Source organism: Castanea sativa, chromosome 8 (genome assembly GCF_040712315.1).
Source record: "Castanea sativa cultivar Marrone di Chiusa Pesio chromosome 8, ASM4071231v1".
In the NCBI taxonomy this organism is placed as follows: domain Eukaryota; kingdom Viridiplantae; phylum Streptophyta; class Magnoliopsida; order Fagales; family Fagaceae; genus Castanea; species Castanea sativa.
This window is the reverse complement of record NC_134020.1, coordinates 18373043-18393415: the sequence shown is the minus strand read 5'-3', so window position 1 is coordinate 18393415 and position 20373 is coordinate 18373043. Positions and strand designations below refer to the sequence as shown.

The following is a 20373-nucleotide window of genomic DNA, read 5'->3' as shown; positions in this document are numbered from 1 at the left end:
CTTTTATTGCCTGTTGCTTGTTTATTGTCCGTCGTATATTGCATGATCATTTATCTCATTCAGATAACCCGTCTACAAAGAAAATTTTAGGCGTCCGTCCTTAATTCGGACTGGACTTTCAAATGTATTTTTAAGACCCGTCCACTTAGTGAACTAGATTTTTCATCACTTTGGGGTGATTCGTCCATTTTATGGACTTGGAGGTTTCCATCCCTTTGGGACAATCCGTCCACTTTGTGGACTTATAGGTTTTCATCCTTTGGATGATCCATCCACTTTGTTGACTTGTAGAATTTCATCCCCTGGATGATCTGTCCACTTTGTGGACTTGTAGGTTTTTCATTCTTTGGATGATCCGTCCACTTTGTGGACTTGTAGATTTTCATCAGCATGCATTTTGTATTTTCTAAATAAAAATTCCTCTCATAAGTTCAACAAACCAAATTGTCAATGGAAATGAAAACTTGAGTTCTAAAAACTAAAAACTATGACTGTCTAAAATTAAACTGAAAAATAAGGCAGTAGGTATCGTCTTGTGACTGCTGCACTACTGGTAGTACTTCTTCAGGTGCTCCGTGTTCCAGGGATGGCCCAACTTCTTTCCGTCTAATGTCTCCAAGTAGTACATTCCTTTCCTGCGCCATGAGATGATTCTGTACGGGCCTTCCCAGTTAGGACCCAGCTTTCCCAGGGATGCATCCTTCGTAGCGCCAAGCACTTTTCGTAACACTAGATCTCCAACCTTGAAGTCCTGGTGCCGAATCTTGGAGTTGTAATGTTTTGCCATCATGTCTTGGTACCGCGCCAGTCTCTGGGCTGCTGTTGCCCTGACTTCATCTACAAGGTCAAGCTCTAGACGTAATACTTCAACATTCTTGCTCTCGTCATAGCTTTCCACGCGATAGCTTGTCAATCCTATTTCTGCCGGTATGAAGGCCTCAGCACCGAACGCCAATCGAAACGGTGTCTCTCCTGTTGGTGTTCTTGCCGTTGTTCTATACGCCCATAGCAAACTTGGTAATTCGTCTGGCCATATGCCTTTTGCCCCCTCGAACCGGGTCTTGATGATCTTTAACAAGGACCGGTTCGTGACTTCAACTTGTCCATTGGCCTATGGATGAGCGGACGACGAGTAGTGATTCTTGATTCCCAGCTGAGAACAAAAGTCTCAGAACGCATCGTTGTCGAATTGCTTCCCATTGTCCGAAACAAGCACTTTCGGGATCCCATATCGGCAAATAATACTTCTCCATACAAAGTTGCGAATGTTTTTCTCCGTGATAGTAGCAAGAGCTTCTGCTTCCACCCACTTGGTGAAGTAGTCGATACCAACTACCAAGAACTTCAGTTGTCTTGCCGCTATTGGAAATTGACCCATGATGTCTAACCCCCATTGCGCGAACGGCCATATGGCCGTCATGGGTGTGAGTTCCTCCGTTGGCTGTCTAATAAGATTGCCGAACCGTTGACACTTATCGCAGGCTCTAACGTACATATGGGCATCCTTCTGATTGTCGGCCAGTAATACCCTGCTCGGAGCAGCTTGTGTATCAGAGACCTTGATCCCGAGTGGTTTCCACAAATTCCTTCATGAACTTCCCTCATCACGTAGTCTGCTTCGTCATGGCCTAGGCATCTTAGATATGGTCGGGAGAATCCTCTTTTGTAGAGGATGCCTTTAATCAGTACGAATCGGGCAGCCCTAACCTTCAACTTCCTTGCGTCTACCTTGCTGTCTGGCACCTTGCCGTCCTTGAGGTACGCCACAATTGGAACCGTCCAATCGTTCTTAGTGCTTAATTCCTGTATTCGAACGTTATTTAGTAGCGATGAATGTTGGACGAAGGACAATACCTGTTCTGGAGCGATCATGGGTTCGGCCGAAGCTGCCTTTGCGAGTCGGTCCGCCTCTTGATTCTTTTCTCTTGGGATCTGAGCTATCGTGAATTGGAGGTCGCTCGTTAGACCCTTCACTTCTCCGAGGTACCTTCTCATTCGTTCATTCCTGCAATCATAGCTCCCATTAACTTGACTGGCTACGATTTGAGAATCGGAGTAGACTACTGCCTTCCTAGCCCCGGCCGCTATTGCAAGTTCCAATCCTGCCACCAGGGCCTCATACTCCGCTTCGTTATTTGTAGTGGGGAACTCCAGACGGATCATGCATTCAACCTTATCTCCTTCCGGGGTGTGGAGTACAATCCTGACTCCTCCTGCCTACTTATTTGAGGATCCGTCTATGTGAATACTTCATGTGGGCGTCTCTTCTGCCCCCTTCTCGTCAGGTGTAGTGAATTCCGCGATGAAGTCTGCCAGAATTTGTCCTTTCAAAGCTATTCGTGGCTGGTATTGGATATTGTACTCACTCAGCTCGATAGCCCACAAAGCCATCCGTCCGGCGGTTTCAGGATTGTTCATTGCTCTCCGCAAGGGCTGATCCGTTAGGACTATTATTGTATGTGCTTGAAAATATGGCTTCAGTTTTCGAGCTGCAGTTACGAGTGCGAAGGCGAGTTTCTCCATCCGTGGGTATCTCTCCTCTGCGCCTCGTAGCGCCCGGCTTCCAAAGTACACGGGCTTCTGTATCTTCCCTTCCTCTCTGATGAGGGCCGCACTTACCGCTGCCGATGAGACAACAAGGTATAGGAACAATTCCTCCCCCGGCATAGACGGATTAAGCAATGGCGGGGCAGAGAGATATGCCTTCAACTCTTCGAATGCCCTTTGGCATTCGTCCGTCCACTTGAAAGATCTCCTTAGCGTTCTGAAGAAAGGGAGACACTTGTCTGTTGCTCTCGATACGAACCTATTTAAGACTGCTATCTTCCCTGTCAGGCTTTGCACTTCCTTTACCGTCCTCGGAGGAGATAACTCCATAATCGCTTTCACTTTCTCTGGGTTGACTTCAATGCCCCGCTGGGACACCATGAATCCTAAGAATTTTCCAGCGGTAACTCCGAATGCACATTTTCTTGGATTCAGCTTCATTTTGTACGTCCGAAGAGTGTTGAATGTCTCCTGGAGGTCCCTCAGATGATCGGACACCTTTGCGCTTTTCACCAACATATCATCCACATAGACTTGGACATTTCTGCCAATTTGGTGCGCGAACATTTTGTTCATTAATCGTTGATACGTGGCTCCCGCATTCTTGAGCCCGAACGGCATCATCTTGTAGCAAAAAATCCCCTGGCTTGTCACGAATGATGTTTTCTCATGATCACCTTTATCCAATTTGGTTTGATTATACCCCGAGAAGGCGTCCATGAAGCTCATCAATTCATGTCTCGCGGTGGAGTCCACTAAGGTGTCAATGCGCGGGAGTGGGTAACTGTCTTTAGGGCATGCTCTGTTCAGATCCGTGAAGTCAACACACATTCTCCACTTCCCGTTTGATTTCTTGACCATTACCATGTTTGCCAACCAGTCTGGGTAGTACACCTCTCGTATGAAGTTTGCTTCCCGTAGCTTCCGCACTTCCTCTGCTGCGGCTCGATCCCTTTCGGGGGCGAACACGCGCTTCTTTTGTTGCACTGGAGAGAACGAAGGTGACACGTTCAATTTATGGACTATGACTGTCGGATCTATTCCCGGCATGTCATCATGGCTCCATGCAAACACGTCTTGGTTTTCTTTGAGGAACAGTAGGAGGGCATGTCGAACCGTTTGGTCGACCGAGGTTCCTATCCTGGTGGTTCGGTCGGGCCTCGAATCATCTAGTTGTACCTCTTCCAATTTCTCCACGGGTTCTGCCACTGTTATCTGTTCTTCGATGTTCATTGCCTGTACATGGTCATCCATCTCCATCATGGCCACGTAACATTCCCGTGCAGTCACCTGATTTCCGCGCAGTTCCCCAACTCCATGTTCAGTGGGAAACTTGATCATCAGATGGTAGGTAGAAGTGATGGCCTTCCATGCGTTGAGAGTGGGTCGTCCGAGTATGGCATTATAGGCTGAGGAGCAATCAACCACTAAAAAGGAAACATCCTTGGTTATTTGTTGTGGGTAGTCTCCTACTGTCATCGCCAATGTGACGGATCCTAAAGGATGGACCCGGGTTCCCCCAAAGCCAACGAAGGGCGTGCATGCCGGGAACAAGCGCTCTTTTGCAATCCCCATCTGCTGGAACGCAGGGTAGTAAAGGATGTCTGCTGAGCTCCCGTTGTCCACTAGAACTCAGTGGACGTTGAAGTCTCCTACCTGTATACTAACCACAAGCGCGTCGCCATGGGGGTGGTGAAGGCGCCGGGCCTCTTCTTCAGAAAACTCAATACTGGAGCCGTTCTGTCGTATTCTTTCTAGTGAAGAGCCCGTCGACTGGACACTTTGTACCGTCCGTAAATAAGTCTTTCTGGCCTTTTTAGACGACCCCGTTGAAGTGTTGCCCCCTATTATCATCCGTATGTCCGCTACCGGTGGTCTGGGACGTTCGTTTTCCCGTCTCGGATTCTGCTCCTGGGTTTGATCCGTTCTCTCCTTCCTCACGAACCTCTGCAACCTTCCTTGTCTGATAAGGGCTTCGATCTGTTGCTTCAGGTCATAACAGTCCGTCGTATCATGGCCGTGATCACGATGAAAACGGCAATATCTATCTCGTGGCCTCTTGTTCGGATCTCCCTTCAATTTGCCCGGGAACGTCAAGGTTCCTTCATCTTTGATTTGCATTAATACCTGGTCAATTGGGGCTGTGAGGGGGGTGAAACTCGTAAACCTCCCAGAAGGTGGTTTGGATCTCCGGTCTTCTCGTCGATCTCTGGTTCTTGCCATTTTTCGTCCGTTATCTGGTTTCATATCTTCCTGTCTTTCCCTTTTCCTTGGTTTATAGTCGTCTCTGGCCAGCAAGGCATCCTCCGCGTTCATATACTTCGTCGCCCTGTAATATACATCGGACATAGTCTTTGGGTCATTCTTGCATAGGGAGAACAAGAACTTACCCTCTCGTAGCCCGTTCGTGAATGCTGCCACAAGTATCTTGTCATCTGCCTCATCTATTGAGAGGGATTCCTTGTTAAAGCGGGCTATATAAGACCTCAATGTCTCGTCTTCTCGTTGCTTAATACCTAGTATACATGCAATAGACCTCTTGTGTCGATGACTTCCAATAAAGTGCGATACAAACTGTGCGCCTAGTTCCTTAAAAGTGCCGATGGAATTAGGCGTCAGCCTACTGTACCAATCCCTCGCAGGCCCTTTCAAGGTGGTGAGAAAAGCCCTGCACATGATTTCATCCTGTACACCCTGAAGATGCATTAAGGTTCTGAAAGACTCCAGGTGATCCAACGGGTCTTTGGATCCGTCATAGTTTTCCACGTGGGGCATGCGAAACTTTGGAGGAACGGGGCATGAATTCACCAACGCTGTGAATGGTGAATCCGTTCTATGGACTAGGTCGTCCAAGTTGCTGGATACCCGTCCTCTAAGGGCGTTCATCATCACATCCATGCGTTCCCTCATCTCCTGCATTTCGGCGGCTATGTGAGTCGGCACAGCGTCTAAGGCAGATGGTTGATTGGTTTCTTGTCGCTCGGGTCTAGTTGGAGCGTTGCTGCCCTCAGGTCTTTCCGCGTTCCTTCCTTCCGGACTAGCGCCCTCCTGGTCTTCCAGTGGTGCACTCGAGCGTGCGGTCCTTTGCCGCAACTGTTCTTCCAAATCATGATTCTGCTTAGTGAGGCGTTCAACCGCCACCGCAAGCGTTTGGACCTGCCTCTCTAGAGCGGTGGCGCGTGGTTCGTCACCTTGATTGTTGTTCGTTGCCATCGATCGGGTGAGTGCCATGCAACTCTTTGTCTCAGGAATAGAGCGAGGCTAAAATAGTCAGAAGATTTTCTTCTTTTTCCCACAGCGGCGCCAACTGATGATGCCGAAAATATCACCAGTGAGTTGCAAGCACTCCTCAAACTAAAGCAACACCTGTAAAAAGAAAATAGAGGACCCAAAAGAGAGCACCGGTGTGGTGCCGGCCAAAAACCCTCCGAAAGTCAAGTTAGAATCTTGTTTCTTTAACCCTAGAATGCCAGAGTTAAGAATATTGTGCGTCCCTTCATATCTAGGGTTTCTGGGGTATTTATATTGGGTGGAATTACCTTTCTTTTAGGATACAACTTCCTTCTCAAGTTCCTTTCCATATAGGAGTCTTCTCAAACGTGTGTCGCAAGAAGTCCAAGTGTGCACGTTTGCGTGGGGATAAAGCAAAAGCCCATTTGAAACATATCAAATGACATGCAACCCGGAATCTGCAATTAATTCATACATGACGGATACTCAGCAAAGTTTAACCGTCATAGTCGTGTCACCTACGGTGTCGATCCGTCTTCATTCTCTCCGTCCCTTCAAGTTCTACGGGAATACCCGTCTCCTATTTTTATCCCCTTCAGAAACCAACTTGATATGCTCATTGATGGCTGCTTCAGACTAGTCCGTGTACTTTTGGCGAGCGAACGATACGTGAGGGACAGTTGGGACCAAGAGGAGCTCCTTCTTCACCTCTTAAAAGGGTCAAACAAAATTTCCAACGTGGGTCTGTTATGAGCTTCCTTTGAAGCTAAAACCACAACTCCATTACCCCATTTCTCTTTGAATATTGCACAAAAGATAAACCGTTTGGAGTTCTTCAAAGCATTGAAAGCTGAGGCAATGGATGATGAGACCAAGAAGCTATGGCTAGCTTTGTGTGAGATCGAAGAAGAAGAAGAAGAAGGGTACATAATCATTTTGACACACATGAAGAGAGACTGACACAGAGATTGAAACAAAGGGAAATGAAGACAATGAAGGTAGAATAGGGAAAGGGTATGAGAGAGCTAGGGGCGGAGGCATACATTGACCATGGGGGCAATGCCCCCTAAATTAAATATATATATATAGAGAGAGAGAGAGACACACACACACACACACACACACACATTAATTTAGCAATTTTGTTCAATAAAATTACATTTTACTCCCTTAACAATATCATTAATTCTTTTTAGAGTAACGTTACAATTATAAACTTATTTATTATATTTTTACAAACTGTTGATGTACAAATTCTTATTGATTCGCATCTAGGCTTATCACTTATATCACTTTTTTACTTACCAATTATCACTCACTATATTAGCAATAGACCTCTAGAATTTACCTCATTTTAAAGGTTGTTAAAAAATTTATAGATCTAAACTCTAAAACAACATATACTAGCCCAAAAACATTTGTGCAACAGTAAAAATCGCCTATAGCAAAGCTAAAAAAAATTAAGTCTAATTAACCCATTTTACTCAAACAAACAACTGACCCTTTAAAAAGTTTTAAACAGAATAACTTTGTCTTTATCCAATAGATGCACACATCAAAAAATAAAAAATAAAAAAACCTCAATGGCTAAGAAGCCACCGAGCTAGAGGTTAGAGTCACCTCCTTTAACTCAAAGTCCTGGCCCTGTCTCTAGACAGGGCCGGCTCAATGGTATAAACAATTGATGCGGCTGACTAAGGCCTCAAGTGAAAAAAAGGCCACTAAATTTTAACCAATAGTATTAATTAAGCCAAAATATTAACCAATAAATAAAATAATATTTTCTTATCAAATGAAAAATAAATAAAAAAGAGAAAGAAATGCTATGTCCACAATTTTTTTACAAAAAATCTTAATAGCAGATTGTTAAAGGTTATTATTGACAGAAAAAAAAAAAATTTAGTGGTAGGTTCAACTAGAAAATAAGAAGTAACTTAACATCTAAAATTTTTCATGAAAAATATTCTGAATGTAGCACTTCTAAAAGAAAAAATAAAAGAAAGAAAGCAATTCAAAAAAAAAAATCACAACATTTTTTACAATAGTCAAGTTAGCAAACTTTTATTAGTTTTCAACTAAATTCACTACTGACATCACTCTTTTATTCACTACTATCAATCTGCCACAATAATAAATGTAAAAAGTTTTGTCAATTTTTTTTGTGTTTATAAACTTAAAAAAAAAATTACATAGTTCATGTTGATTAATAGTAATTTTATATATGAAACAAGATAACCAATTTTTGCCTTAGGCCCCCAAATGCATCAAGCCACCCCTGTCTCTAGAGAGAGCAATACCTATATGGCTTAGGGAGACACATGGCCATTAATGATGAGAAACGTGAATGGTTGTGATTGAAAATAGGGCGAAGAGCGTGTGGCAAGCTCATGGTTCCCATGAAATTTGTTTTGGTTGTTCATCAAATTCTAAAGGGATTGATCCTGTAGTTGTCCAACCCGTGATTTACTCTCTCTCTCTCTCTCTCTCTCTCTCTCTCTCTTTGTTTTTTGAAATGGTGATTGAATTTTTTTAATTGTTGAGAAGGGTGATTACAATATTGAATCTTTGTTACTTTCTATATCTAAATTTGAAAGTTGAAAAGATATTTCCAAATTCAGTTGTTAGTATTTAAAAAACAAAACAAAAATGTTGTTTTTTTTAAATAAAAAAATCCAACCTATCCTTCTTATTACATTTTTGTCATTTTTCTTCTTCTAAAATTCAATTAATCTCAAGTAAAGAAAAGAAATCTAAGTTGTACTTAAAATGTGGCTTCCAGTTAGCTCAATTGGTAAAGTTTCTGATGGTTGAATAAGAGACTTGGGATTCAATTCTCGACTACACCAAAAACTGATTAGTGTCTTAGTCTAATGATAAAGAGCTATTATAAAGAGCGGACGGCATAAGTTGAAACTCTCTAGAAAAAAAGTCGTACTTAAGTGAGCAAGCCAAGCTTTGTTGGGTTAGCCTATTAAGCATGGTTAGGGGTGTCCACATGGTTTGGTTGGATTCCCCACCAACCCACCACTTGTAATCAATTGATCCATTAATCAAATTGGTCAAACTTTAAGTCAGTGCATTCAAGTGGAAATTGTTTATCTCCAAACTTGTTTAAAAATAAACCTTTCAAACTCTTCCTATATATCTTTTTATTAGATGTAAATTTCAAAAATGTAATCGTTGGATTGCATGTCTTAATTATATCCTCTATGCTTACAAAATTTCAAAAAAATCAAGGATTAATAGCTATGTCATCAATCAAATGATTAAATTTCAAGTTTTATGATCTAAAATTTTGCATAAAAAAAATTTATTGATCAAATAGTTGAAATTCGACTTGAATGAAATTTGACATATATGTTAAGAACATAAAGAACATGCAATTTAACGGTTAGATTTTCAAAATTCATATCCAACAAAAAGATATAAGAGGAGTTTGGAGGGTTTTTCTTCCAACTAGTTTAGTGAAAAACTTTGTTCCATTCAAGTTAGGTAGTTTTGTTGGGTCCAAGTGTGGTATTGTTCGGCTTGGATTCAGTGTCCTATGCATTGGACTCGATAGGATGCTATCATATGTCCATGAATTACCACATGATAGAGGTCATTCCACTTCAACTGTGGTGAGACACCCTAGGATCACGTTCCCTTAGCATCACTAGCTTCGTTTGGGAATTCATGAGGGAATGGAATGGAATGATCATAAGGGAATTGAAAGGAATGAAATGATAATAAGGGAATTGAAAGGAATGAAATAGAATGTATTTAAGCAAGGGAAATGAATGGAATTAAGTAACCTTGTTTGGATGTTTTAAGAAAAAGAAATGAAAATGAATGGAATGTAAGTCACCTTGTTTCGGAGTAACATAGAGGAAAATGAATAAAATTTGTTTTTATGACAATATCACTATTAGATCCCTGTTTTAAAATAAAAAGTTGAATATATAGGGGTATTTTGAGAGTTTTAGTAAAAAATTCATTAAATCTAATTTCATTTCCTCCTATTCCTCTTAATTTCGGGGAGAATGAAAATTTAAGGTTTTAAGGGAATTGAGATGAATGAGTGTTTCCTCCTACACATTCCATTCCCTCCCATTTAATGTCCCAAATAAGGGAATGGACTTTTCCATTCTCTCCATTAAAACTCCCAAAAAAGGGAAGAAAAAAATATTCTTTTCATTAATTTCTATTTCATTCTATTCCCTCTTTCCAAATGAGGGCTTAAGGAGATAATGTTGTCAAATTTTTTTCCTGATTTTATGGCAAAGCGCCCACCAATCTCCACTAAGAGAACCCTATAAATACCCCCTCAAAACAAAGAAAAAGGTATGCACTCCACCATCTCATTACTTTGCAAATTTTCATTAATCTACCCTATGAATCTCTTCAATGACTAACCTTCATAATGTCTTTTACCAACCTCACTAGTTGGTCTTTGGCATAGTGAATATATCCTTTCTTTTAATAGGTCCTCGTACCAGTGAGTCGTTGGATGGAGAAAGTATTTTGTATCAAATGATACCACATTAGCAGTATCAAATTCTAATAAATGAGAGAAATGTGTATAAAAATAACTACCCACTAACACATGTCTTTCATTTATTAGTAGGGTAGTTATTTTTTTTTACATGTCTCACATTATTGGATTTTGATACCACTGACATACTTGATACCAAATACCTTCCCCATTAGATGTCTAAGTTCCGTGTTCTTTGTAAGCCTTATTGTGATTCCCATTTTTCATTCCACTCACTTACAATTGTTTAAAGTAAACTCTCTTTCCATTTTGTTTTTGTTTTGGATTCTAATTGGTACAATATCATAAAATGATAGTACATTTTTTTCCCCAAAATTGGCTTAGTAATGGTAAAGATAAGTATGTCAAACTATTAAACTATCCTTTTATTTATTTATTTAGCTTATTCAGGGGTAGGAAGAGAATGTAATTAAATAGATTTGAGATTTATTTATACTTTATTTGAGAGTTTTGGGAAAATGAATAAAATGGTTAGGAAGGAATGTTTAGTCTATTGCATAGTCTAAAAACCAAGCTAAACCAACCGGTTCAATTGGAAACTAAACACCAATTCGGTTAGGTAGAAACACCAAAAATTGATCAAAAACTAGAATGGGAGCTTTCCCAATTCTTTGATTGTATTGGTTTTTAAAACCATGGTCTTGTTAGGATTTGTGCCCTTAAATCCTATTGTATGATGCTATGTATGATATTATATATGACATTATGTATGACATGATATATGACTTAATATTGTGTTTGATAAAGTTATTTTATTATTATCCAAAATAATGGTAACATGAATATGAGACATTATCATATAGTCCATGAGATGCATTGTATGTGATTTATGTGAAAAGTCACAGAAGATGTAAATCACAAGTTCTTTGTAAACTCAGAATTTATAGTTCGTAGTCGGTGATGAAATTGGGCATTTCATCTGCGAAGACTATAACGTGTCAACTAAGATGATTTGTCTTGATCATGGAAGTGGAAACTTTTAGTTGATATGTTGATATGTTTTAAGAGTTAAAATATATTGAACAGGACCGCTGTGAGATTTATTATTTTCCTAATGACTGTCAAATGAATAATAAATCTCACGACTTCTATTTGCATGAACTCTTAATCCTGAGAGAATAATGGACCTGATCATGAAGTGTAGGTTGCTTTGATATATCAGGAGTGAGATCTGAAGTGACGGTCAAAACCTCAGTATGTTGGGCAGCCACATTTAGTGTTGATGAAACATATATTCTCAAGATGGAATTCATAGTCTCTTAATGGAGATATAAAATATTTCCTTGAGATAAGTTTAATGGTTTCAGTTATTCAGAGAGTTAGGCCTAACCACTTTAGTAAGAAATTACTAAAGTATATATTTATGAAATTAGATTTCATAAATATATAATGAATAACTTTAAAGAATTAAACCGGGTACTCAAGGATAAGATGTAGTAATTTACAAAGTGACAGTCTATATTTATGACTTTGTGTTACTACGAATATTTTATGAAGGGGTTACGTGTATAATAAAGTCTTGGGATATAATTTATTAATAAGGCCTAGAGTGCAATTATATTTATATAGTGGTATTAAATATAATTAATGGTAACTTTGGACTTGTCAAGAGTTGACGGAAAAGGCCAAGGCCCATTAGAGCTAGTGTCTTATTGGTCCCTTTTGGTCTCACTCCAAGCCACACACTAAAGCCCAATTAGAAAGGCCCAATAGACCAGCCCAATTAGATAATCAGTTAGTTATAAAAGGAGAAATATACAGAATTTTTATTAGATGAGATTAGAAAAGAAAAAGAAATGGTGTGTGAGAGAGTGTGAGACACACTTTCATTCTCCCTTTGAAAAACTGATTGAGAAACCACACATCTTGGGTGTAAAGTGGAATTGGAGTGAAGATTAAAAGTGTTCCCAAGTGCTTCTAATCTTTGTTTTGAATTTCTCTACATCAAGGTACGCTATCTTGTTCTTAAATTCTGAAATTTATGTAGTGCACGTTATCAATCATGAATGAAATAGATCATTGTTCGTTGCTTCCGCTGTGAGTTTTGCATGAGATGCAAAACCAGAATTTTTCCTTCAGGTCTATGGTATTCCTCTCAAAAGTGTGAGAAGCACTTATTTATTTAAGGAAATATAAGGTGAAATCTCAATTTTATCCATATTATGAGTAAAGAAAATTAAAAGATGAAGGAGTAGTAATAGTAATTTATATAATCTTTTCTTGTCATTCATTCTTTTTTAAACTTCAAAATATGTGGGTTTAGTTAGTTTAACTGGTAAAATCTTTTATCATTTCTTTTAAAAAATGTCTCTTATCGTTAAGTAAGATATTTGAAATTCAAATCCTACTTACACCAAAAACTAATTAGTGTAGTCTTAGTCTGAAAATAAAGAATAATTGTCATGAAGGACCCCATAGGTTGACATTCTATGTAAAAAAAAAAAAACTCAAAAAAACCTAAAGAATTAGTTTTAAAAAAAAACACACACACACACACACACACAAGGAAATACACAATATTCTTCTCTATTCTATTCATTTATGGTCTAATCTATTATATTTCATTCATTTATAACCTCTCCTACGTAGTTTCCAGTTACAAGAAAAAATACTAACAATAATTGTTCTTGTCTCTTATCCATAGGTTAGCTTAACACCATTAAACCAGCTCATAGTTGACATTTTCAACTCTATTTTTTTAGTGTTTAGAATCTTCTATATGGGGAATTAGAATTTGAGTCCAAAGGGTAACTAACACTCAACAATTCCCACTTAAAAAAAAAAACCCCCAAGAACAATGGCGTGGATAACCGTAGTTTGGTTTCGTGATCAAAATGGTTGACAAAACATGCAATGATCTTTGAATTGGATAAATTATGTATCAATTTCACTTCAAATTTCAGGAAATGATTCCTCCAAACAATGGATGATGAAATGACACTCTTCCCTTGAAATTTGTATCAATGCAACAAATGTTCATTTCCTTACATACTGTAATTGTTGAATATTGTCTTAAATCCCTAATTAATTCTGGTTTGAGATTCTTGATGTAGAAGGAAATGCTTTTCCTTTGTGTAGAAAATAAGGAATTTACTTGGTGCAAAAGACATGGATTCTCCTTGACATGGAAGGAAAAATATTCCTTATTGTAAAAATAATGTTTATTCTTTGTATATTAAGGACTATGAATAAAGTCTTAGAAATAGGAACTGTTATAGAGGGTTTTGTGGTTTTTGCCCAAGGTTCCTCCCATTTGAGGAGAGGTGAAAGGCTTCTAGAAGAACATGAATGGGTTTCTTCGAATGGTAATTTAGTAAATTTTTGGAGTTGAAGATTACCCTTGATTATGTGTTGAGAGTTTGCTTTTTTTTTTTTTTTTGAGTGTAAGAGAGTTACTGGGTGCATTGGGGCTTTGGATTTGTGAGTGTTGCTTGTCTGAGTTGTGAGTATTGTTTGTGTGAGTTATGAGTGTTGATTAATATTGTTGTAATCCATAGGGATGGGCTCCTCTCCCGTTTCTTTTTCTCTCGTTCTCTTCCGTTTTTAAATGGATGCATGACATCTGGTAGTTATATAATCTAAGAATGTTCATTAAGCCATGTCACATTAGCAAAATTTTATCTCATTTAATAGAAATTAGCACAAAACTCTGCTTCCCGCGCTTAAAACTTTCACAAAAAGCCATTCTGCTAAAACCTTTGAGCAACTCGCTAAAATATCTAACAATTCCAAAATCTTCCAGTCATTTGAATTCAGCCCAGCAAAGAAGATTTGCTTTCTATTGAGTGTACCCAAGATAAAAATCTTTACATTATTCCAACTCTAGTGAGACCACAAAGCAATCCCCTGTCTAGTGAGACCACAAAGGGAGTGGTCTAAGATAGGCATCCAATCTATTAGGGAGACCGTTCACATTGTGCATTCTTCCGAAAGGGAGAAATTTGATCAAAGAAGTCATCTCTTGCTAAAGCTGGAGTTTTTTTCTCAGTTTGTGTTAAATTATTAATGATTTCCATAGAGAATGAAAAGATAGTGGTGGAGTACATGTTGCAATAATTTGAGTATACTTATGACTTCCTTCATTTTGCATTACTACGTAGCACATCAATTGTATTGAAAGCTTCCTTTCTCTCATTGAACTGTACCACCCTTGAGGACTAAGTTGAGCAACTTGTGAAGAGAAGCAATAGTAACCCTTGAAATGCTGTGAATATGTTTGTGAAAATGTTTAGATTGGTGGTAGGTTTTTTTTTTTTTTTGTAGAAGTACCTCACCAGCAAGGGTGAATGCAAGGCTGTAGGGTCATTTTTTTGTTGGGTTGTATGGTCATTTTTTTTGTTGGGTGAATGCAAGGCTTGTTTCTAAATTTTCTGCTCATGTGACCATTGTACATTATCTTGATTAATGAAATTTTTTTGTTGGAGTTTAGTACAAATGGGGTCTCTCTATATTTGTTTCTTCTTTGTATCCTTGCGTGAGATATTATAGAATAGGTATAAAAATATTAATTGCAGGAAATTTTCATGGAGCAATTTGACAAAACTTGTTTGCTTCTAGAATTGCAAATGCATTAGACTTTGTGTTTGAATCTTGCAATTTCTTCATTGTGCCTCTCTAGAGTCATCACTATGATAGTGATGTTGTATTTGCTTTCCTTTTTGAGTGCAAGCCTTGGGAAATACTTTGCTACATGAGCTACAAGGTAAGCACATCATAGCAACTGGAATATTGCACTTCTCTACACAATTGCTTATCTCATATTGGCTTAAAGCTGAGTTAAGCAATTAATTACAAAATTACTTAAAGATATAACTAATATTCCATTAATTTCCAAGAGAGCATAAGAAAATGAATATTTTTGCAAGAAACTTTAAAGAAATTTATCTCTAGACACAAGAAAGAGAACAATAGGTCATTTGATCTCTTCAACTTGGATGCTACAAAAATTTCTCCAAAAGCTATATTATAAACAATGCCAAAAATATATTACTTTTCATGCTTAAAACTTAGCACCTCTGGCTGTAAAATTATCACACAATGCATATATGTGATGTCCTACTTCTACCAAAAATAATAAAACAATGAAAAGCAATCTGAGGTAGCTAGAGGATGCATGCAGTTTAGCTATTGCATAAGCTTCTAAGTTGAAGGAGATGGAGCTCATGGCTGTACAAAAAAAGGATCTTGTTTTGGGCATCACTCCCTCCCCTGCAATCATCCAACCTCTTATTAGTCACTTAAATGAGTAAAACTATGAGATGGTAGCATCTAAGACAGTCCAAAAATTCAATTCCATATTGATTTTTTTTTAATGTTAAGTTTTTTAAAGAGAAAATTTATGTTGTGGTATCAAGTGAGCTATAGTTTCTTGCACACACTCAATTCTAGTGACAAATTCAACAATGGGATATAAAATCACAATAAGTACCTGAGGTTTATGTCATGGTGTTGGAACATGTGGTTGAAAGAGTTAAGTCAGATGTGAGAGTTTGGATTTTTTTTAGTTCCCTTTTCAAGACAACCTTTCAACTGCTTTCTCCCACTCGAAACTTCCCTTCTCTTTAAACCTTTTGCTTGTATGGTACATGTGCTCTTGACGACCTGATTTTCACAAGACGATGAGGAAGGTGTAAGAGTCTCACTCGAAGATTCAATCTTTAAATATTCTTCTACTTTTGCATCTAACTCACTTGCAAGACTTAGAAGGAAATCAAATGCCTCTTTAGATTCAGCGGCTTTACCCATCAATCTAACATAAGTGGTGCATAAATTTCTATAACGAGCTCGCATTTATAGCTTTTGTACCTCACACTCATGAATATCCAAGACAATTCCAGCCCTTGTATTCTTGATCCATCTCTTCAATATGAATTGTTCAGGGATCATCAACTTAATCTTCATCTCATCGAGTACTTTCAAAATATGGCTACACATAATACCAACAAACTTAGAATTTTTACAACTACATGTAATCAAACCGTTTGAAGATGTAAATGTATGTTGCCTAGAACCTTCACAATTAAGAACTTTATATGTAGAAACTGGTCCACTTTGATGAAAAGTGTCAACAACCACCATCAATGACTTTTTGAACTAATCTTGGAACATAATAAAAACAGTTCCTGTGTAGATATCTCTGGCATGTCTCAGCAAAGGAACATTAACCTTCAAAGTGGGAATTTTTTGGCTTATGTCATAGTTTGTACAAACTTCATTATAACAGACATCATCTACAGCCCTTTGCAAATGTTTGAAAAATTGTACTATGTCCAAATCAGACTTCAAATAATCTTTTAAAAGAGAGCTAAAACTCTCACTAAGCTGTGTACTTTTCTTACCTGCAGAAAATGTATTTCTCCCATACACCATAGCCTACTTTTCTCGCACTTTAAATAGATCTTGCAATCATTCATTTTCTTGAAGATCATATTTTTCCAACATATTCTCCCAAGCACTAATGAACTCCTCTTCATACTTACCATCATATATGCAACTCCTAAAACAACATTGAAGGTTTTTTTGCTCTTAAATAGATGATTAAGATTTTTAAGATCATTTTGATAAATATGCCATAAGCACAATCTATGATAAGTCTCTAGCATCACTAAAGATGTTGCCTTTGCCATTGCAGGATCATGGTCAGCAAATATTCTTTTTACCGGACATACACTCAAAAAATGTATGAAATAGCCATTCAAATGACTGACTAGTTTCATCATATAACAAAGAGGCCCCAAATACAACTAGCTGATAATGATGATTTACTCCAACAAATGCTCCAAAAGGTGGACGCTCTTTATTGGTCTGGTAAGTTGTGTCAAAGAATACCACATCACCATATATACCATAGTCTAAAATCATTTTGGCGTCAACCCAGAATATGTTAGTGATCTGGTCTTCAACATCCAATTGGGCTCAAAAAAAGAATGATGGATTTTTTGATTCTTGACTAAGAAAATAATTCAAAAGACTCCTGACTTCACCTTGCTTCAAATCTCTTTTCCTCTTACTCCTCAAATAATTCTTATGATCTTGCTTAGTAAAACCAAGATTTTCTCTACCTCCAACTTGACGACTCATCAATTCATGTGCCAATTTAGGTGGTATACCTGAATTATCTGCCAACTCAATTTCAATAGCTTGAACATCAGTAATAATTATTTGAGAAGGTAACATGTGTACACATGACGTATCCATTAACTCATGATTGTGATTTGATTCAAAATCAATGACCCAATATTTTCCATTAGCTTGAAGAGAAATGGTTAGTCTTGCTAAGCAACTAGTTCTAGTTTCTTTTCGCAGCTTTTTCACATCCACTCGCTTGTTGTTGTTGTTGTTGTTGTTGTTTTTTTTTTTTTTTTTTTTTTTTTTTTTTTTTTTTTTTTTTTTTTTTCTGTAGCCTGCCTTGTAACAGACAAATCTTCTACTTGATATTACTCCACTAAATCTATCCTCATTTTTCCATTGCTTTTGAATGCTAAATCCAACTTCTTTAGCATATTCATTATACCATTGGCGAGCATGCTCTTTTGAGTCAAACTCCATTTTCCAAATAGATATTTTCCCTTAACAATCAGAATTCTGCATAATATTAGCATAAATATCTTCATTTTCTTTATCACCTTCAGGGCATATTTGTTCATCACTAATTATAGGCAGTATACTGACTAGTAACTTTGAAAAGAACAGAACACCTAAAGAGAAATTCAAAAACCAAATTAAAGCAAAACAAGTTAGAGTTGTTGATAAAACAGTCAATGATATAAAAATAAAACAAATAATAAGAAACTGAATACCCATGTTTACTTGCTGCATTACTAATTATTGAATTATTAGTATTGAACAAATCCCTTTTTTATGTACATTGACGAGAGCACTTTACCGCATGTCATGTCCATGCTTACTAGATATAATCACTTGAGCATGGTATCAAGTAAAATAATTATAGACAAATACTTGATAATACTAGATAAGGAAGTCAAATTAGATTTATGAATACTAATTGCAATTGTTTTGATTACTTAGGAAATAATTTTCAAAGTCTAAAAGCTAAAATAGTAGTGAAGCAAAAAGAAAAACAAATCCAAATCAAATAGGAAATTCAATTATTTGTTAGGAGATCAGTTAAAGACTTAGCAAAAGAGTATAAAAACTACGGGGAAAAAAACACAAATAAATAATGCAAAGAATGATTGAGCACCTATTGGAATTCAGAACTTTCAATTCCAGTCAAGTTGTTAAAATCAACAGAGGTTCTATTTTGTAGTCTCACTAGACAGGAGATTGCTTTGTGGTCTCATTAGAGTTGGAATGACGTAAAGATTTTTATCTTGGGTACACTTAGTAGAAAGCAAATCTTCTTTGCTGGGCTAGAATTCGAATGACTGGAAGATTTTGGAATTGTTAGATATTTTAACAGGTTGCTCAAAGGTTTTAGCGAAATGGCTTTTTGTGAAAATTTTTGAGCGTGGGAAGCAGAGTTTTGTGCTAATCTCTGTTAAATGAGATAGAATTTTGCTCATGTGACATGGCTTAATGAACATCCTTAGATTATATAACTGCCAGATGTCATGCATCCATTTAAAAACTGAAGAGAACGGGAGAAAAAGAAATGGGAGAGGAGCCCATCCTGTAATCCATATTGTTGATAGTGGATATTTTGGTTGGCATTATTTGTGGATGTAGGCATGGAGTTAGCCGAACCCTGTTAAATATTGTTGTCTCTTGTGGATGTTTTAATTTTTCTTGTTGGTATGAATGTGCTTCTACTTGCCCCAAATTATAATAATTGATGTTAAAGCTTCCGTTGTTGCAAAATAGTAACTTCCTTAACAAAACATTTTATGTGAAAAAGATAATCTTCTATATATATATTAAAAGCCAAAATTCAGAGAAAATTCAATTAGATTTTGATTGAATTCACAATTTTGCACGATGTGTCCCATTTAATTTTTAATTTTTTGTACAAAGTGAATTATTGAGTGCAAAAATCAAAGATTCTAAATCCAATTAGATTCTAAATTACAATCCAATTTTGTGCTACAAGTCCATCTAATTTTTTAATTTTTGTGACAAGTGAATTATTTGGTGCAAAAATTGAAGAGTCTAAATACAATTAAATTCTAAATTACATATATATATATATATATATATATATATATATATAGATATATATATATATATATATATATAGAGAAACCATTACATATTTTAGAAATATATGATTTAGACTCTTCAATTTTTGCAATATATAAATACTACCAAATAATTGGTGCAAAAAGTGTAAGCTACTACCATATATAATTTTTTAAAATCTTAAAAAAAAAAATTTGAATCATGTAATTATAATCGTTTTTAATTATACATGTGCATATGCATAAGGTTACGCACTAGTTTATATAGAGTTCAAATCTTTTGTCCCACTTTTTCTGTTCCACTCTATACTCCATCAATAAAAACTTGCCACGTGTCCACCTAATTAATTAAATACTACCATTATTGACTTATTAATGCTACCGTTATTAATTAATAGTAGTATTTAATTAATTAAGTGAACACGTGGCAAGTTTTTATTGGTAGAGTATAGAGTGAAGCAGAAAAAGTGGGACAGAAGATTTGGACTCTTATATAAACATCAAGGGAGAGTATTTTAACCTCAACAAGGGTGTCATTTAATTTTTCCCTATAATCTAGGTAGGAATCTTTCTTTTTTAAAAAAAAAATAATAGATAAATATTTTGTTAAGAATTAGACATGAATTTATTTGTTGTATTTATTTAATTTTTTTGAAAGTTAATGATTTCAATCCCAATTTTTTTTTTAGAAACAATTTCAATCCCAATTAATTGTTAGTATTTTTTCTTAAAGACTTTAGGCCACGTGGCAGTTAGATGGCATGAAAGATTTTTTTTAATTGACATCGTTAGTATTTTTCATACCTCACCTAATGATAAAGACTATTTTAATACCATTCCTAAATGTTAGGAAATAAACTAATACAATTTTAATATTAGAATTCATTTTGACACATAAGGCATACATTAGGGACCAATATAGTA

General features: G+C 36.8%; 1 pseudogene; it reads right to left on the bottom strand.

Moving 5' to 3' along the window:
• Positions 1-17488, bottom strand: part of LOC142605949 (uncharacterized) — a 48744-nt pseudogene extending 31256 nt beyond the window's left edge.
• Positions 17489-20373: the final 2885 nt, after the last annotated feature.